This window comes from Vigna unguiculata, chromosome 6 (genome assembly GCF_037176805.1).
Source record: "Vigna unguiculata cultivar grain cowpea cultivar isolate G323 ecotype 2 chromosome 6, ASM3717680v1, whole genome shotgun sequence".
Taxonomy (NCBI): Eukaryota; Viridiplantae; Streptophyta; class Magnoliopsida; order Fabales; family Fabaceae; genus Vigna; species Vigna unguiculata.
In genome coordinates this window covers 10,583,648-10,588,083 of record NC_140797.1, presented here as the reverse complement: position 1 = coordinate 10,588,083, position 4,436 = coordinate 10,583,648, and the positions used below count along the sequence as shown (strand labels likewise).

Sequence of the window (4,436 nt, the reverse complement as noted above, 5' to 3'; positions counted from 1 at the left end):
CTCCATAGTGGAGAACCTAGGGTTTTACAAAATTGAAGAATAGGGATGAAATTGGAACCACAAAGTAGAAACAATTCCTCTCCCAAGGTTCTTGAATATTGCTCCATGGTTCAATTGCGCCTCCCATTCGCATCTTCGCCTTCAATTTCGTAGCCCATCATCCTCTCCAACCCAAAAGGGGTAAAACCTCCATGGATGAAGAAGGAAACCCAAGAAGGAGAAGGGAGAGTTTCCCAACACCCCTAATAGCCTCCAAGAGTCTCTCCCAAGCACCCAAGGTGTTTCTATTCGTGAAAAATGAGGAATCCCCTAATACTCTCGTAGAAACATGATTAAATAACCATATTCGCGTATTGGGGTCGATATTCTCGCCCAGCGGCTTCACACTCGCCCAGCGAGGCCTAAAATCGACGTTCTCGGACATGCAACTCGCTGGGCGAGCCACATTTTCTCCCAGTGACTCGAATACTGCAGTTCTGGTCTGTCATTTTCGCCCAGCGAGCCACCAGCTCGCCCAGCGAGTGACCCTGGCGCCTAATGATCGTTTTTTTGCCTTCCAAGGGTTGTCCAAGGCAGTATATACATATAGGTGAGTCCTTTCTCCATGTTTGCAGTGCTGGACTTGATCTCGGTGCCCCTCGACATGATTATTTGTGTAAAAGTCAATCTTTCATGTCCAATCATGCTTTCTTGAGCTTTAGCTTGTTTTCTTCCACCAGAATTGCTTCCTATTGTTTTATTTCACACACTCATAATAGAGATTAGAAGTAAAAAAGCATAAAACAACTAAAATATGAAACAATGTAAAAACAACATAAACTAGAGAATTAAACAAGATAAAAGTTATGTAGGAGTTGATTTTATTCACAAAACTTAACATCAATAAAAGGTAGAAAACAACGTTATCAATAGCTCATCTGGGCTGGAGCTGAAGTTTTATTTCTTTTTGTTGGGCTTTTCTTAGGGCCACGGCCCATGTATTCTGTTTGACTCGTGATCTCTTATATTTCTTTTAATTTTATATTTGGTTTTTCTTGTGGCACCGTGGTGTTCCTTACGTTGTAAGGAGTGAGTTTAAACTCTAGGACTCCGCTGCTATATTATATTTGTGTGACTTTTTTTTTAATTATGTGCATTAATTAATTGGGAGAGTAAAAAGCGGACACTCCAACCAACGAAGCTTTGGTAAGCAACGGTAGGAGAAGTAACTGTGTGTGGTGTTGCAAAGCATAGTAGAGACTTGAACAGGTGGTTTTTGGTTGTATTTAAGAATGGTGCGGTGGAAAAGTGGCAGGAACTAACTTGAAGCGGTAGTAGACTGGTGTAATAAAGTGAAACTATCAGTGGGAAGTTCAGAAGAATAAGGAAGGTTATAACATCCTTAAACATATTTTGTGTTCTTAAAATGATCTAGAACCCACGTCACACGTTATCACCAACACAAAAGAAACTAACCTGAAGAAACCGGGGACACAGAAATTTGTGGCCTGCGGTTTTTCCTCTTTTATGTAACTCTTGTTGTTCGAAGAAATGTACTTTTTCCATGAGTCATATTTGGTTAATTTTTTTTTTCGACTACATTTTACTGATTCTATTTGTCTATTTTGACCAGTCTAGTATTCGAAATGTCATAATAATGATTCTTCAACGAACTAACTTGTTCATTCATTTAATTTAGAATACACTATTCTTTATGCTAAAAGAATCATTTATTCCTTTTTAAAGAAATTTTATCTATGATATTGTAGAATAGGTCTTAATTTATTTAGTGTCTAATATAAACTAGATTCTATTAATATTGACTAAACCATGGTTTAAAAATACGATGATTGTTTAAGAATAGGTCTTAATTTTTAAGACTACTATTTATAAGTCAGTGGTTTAAAAATACGATGATTGTTTCAAGTTACGGAATTTTAAACATTTGAATTACTCTGAAAATATAAATTAAAACAATACAAAATTTATTTTGTTTGAATGGTAGATCTATACAAGATGGTTTACAGTTGAAAACATAGATTAAATAGGTGAAAGATTTAATTTATTTCAATTAATGAAGACACTAAATGGTTTCCAGATAATATTGTTCTTCATCGGAGAGTGTAGGAATGCTTTGTTCGTTTCTGAACAAGTTGTGAGGATCAACCTTGGTCTTCACCATTGCCAATCTCTTGAAATTGTTTTTGAAATACTTGACACCCCAAGTACTGGCTTGCGTGTAGTTTGTGTATCCTTCGTTATTCACCCCAATGTCAAGGTCTCTGTAATTCAGATATGCAGCTCTCGGAGATTTTGAAGCATAAGGCTCCATATATTTATACAGTTTTCTAGTCCAATTCATGTGTCTTTGTTCCGCCTCTTCCCCTTTTTCGTGCCAACAAACCAGATAGTGAATATGAAATATGTATCCAGATCTGTGTGAAAATGGAGTTTCAGACTCCGAAATCTCATCCATTATACCTCCATAGGGGGCAAATTGCAGCTGAACATATTCAATCTCTTCGTCAGAAAGCAAGCGCCATAACCCTTCTAATCCATCAAGAGGAATTGGTTTGCTCACATAATCAGATTTCCCTTTGTATTTCCCTGCACGGATTTGAGTTCTGTTCAGCAAAGCTACTTCAGGATCTTCATGGCCTGTAGATCCAATCAACACACCATTCGTGAACACAGTCGAACCAACCCAACTCGTCTCACTACAGTCTTTTCGGTCCAAACCCAACTCCGGGAAGCTCTCTTGCATCAAAGGAAGGAGTTCTTCTACACCACCAAGAAACATGGACACAAAACTGGCTTCTATTGTTAGCTTCCCATATTTTTCACTTGACTTTACCCTTGCAATGTCCATCCTAATGAAGATACGATTATCTAATTTATTGGCCACAAGCTGCCATTTTTGAATCATCTCTGTTGCATTCTCTTCCAGTGTCCTTTTAACATTGAACACTGTCACAGTTGATGGAACTGGAACAAGTTTCACCTTCCAAGCCACGATCACTCCAAAGCTTGCTCCCCCACCTCCTCTAATGGCCCAAAACAGATCCTCGCCCATGGCTTTTCTGTCAAGAAGATTACCATTCACATCTATTATGTGAGCATCTATGATATTATCACTGGCAAGACCGTACTTTCGCATCAAGAATCCATAGCCACCTCCACTGAAGTGGCCACCAGTGCACACAGTGACGCACACACCAGCTGGGAACCCTAGCGTTTTGCTTTTCCGACTAATCATGTAGTAAAGTTCTCCTAGGGTTGCCCCAGCTTGAACCCATGCAGATCGGTTTTCTATGTCAACTGTGATATTTCGAAGGTATAAGAGATCAAGAATGACAAAGGGAACCTCGGCAACGTAGGAGAGACCCTCGTAATCATGGCCGCCGCTTCTGATTCGAATCTGCAGGCCATGTTGTTGGGGCGCAGAATATGGTGGCTTGAACATGGGAAACGTCCAGTGCTGTGACAATGGCAAGGGGTTTTGAGCTTATGTTGCTCAACCTACGATTTTCGACGGTAACATCTAAGACAGAGAAGTAGGAAGAGTTGGTTTGGGTGTAAAGAAAATTGGAGATTGGGCTGGAGATACGCGGATAATTGTAAAGACATTGAACAAACTTTTCAGGAGTATCAAGTGAAGGAGCTTCAAATGAAAATAAAAGAGCAATGGCAGTAGCGAAGGTAAAATAGGAGCTGAGATGATTCATTTTGGTGGATGGTTATGATAATGAGGAGTCTTTGATTTATACTATTATGGAGTTTAACATTAACATTTAATCAATGTTAGGGAATGTGAAATAAACATTTTCTTTGTTGGCCTTTTTAATGGCTTATATAAGAAATTAAAAAACGGGTGATGATAAATGAATACCACATTTGTTACCTACAAAAGAATGTATTTGTTTTAAAATATTAATATTTGAATCAAGTAGGAAAATTTAAATATTAGTATTTTATTGTCATAAATAAGTATAGAAAGATGCAAAAGTTAGTTAGAAAATTCATATGAGATATTTTGGTGATTTATAATTCAATAAATACGTCGAATAAACAACTGCCACCATTAAATGTCCTTTTCGTTTCCAGAAAAATATCAAAGGATATAGTAACATAAATTTGTTTTGTTGCAAAAGATTTAGACTATGCTCTTCTAAAAAATAGCCTAAGAATTTGAGAATGATTAATCATGACGAATTGGGTGAAAATTGTATCAGGAGGAATTTTGCTCTTCTACGTGTGTGTGTGTTCATGGTGCAATGGACTTGTTCGTTGGTTGTCTTGCCAATTTTGTGATCAAGGCAATAATTATGTCAGTTTTTTTTTCTTGTTTGAATTGATTTTTTTTTATGGAGAAGGAAGCCTTTGGATGATAAATTGATCAAATTCCATGGTAACTTGGTTATGTTGAATTTTGTGGTTAAGTAAGATGATGATTGGAG

The 4,436-nt window shown here is 37.5% G+C and overlaps 1 pseudogene; it reads right to left on the bottom strand.

Annotated features, from left to right (window-relative positions):
- Nucleotides 1–1,947: 1,947 nt before the first annotated feature.
- On the bottom strand, nucleotides 1,948–3,719 carry LOC114189147 (tetrahydroberberine oxidase pseudogene; annotated as a pseudogene).
- Between the last annotated feature and the right edge of the window lie 717 nt (nucleotides 3,720–4,436).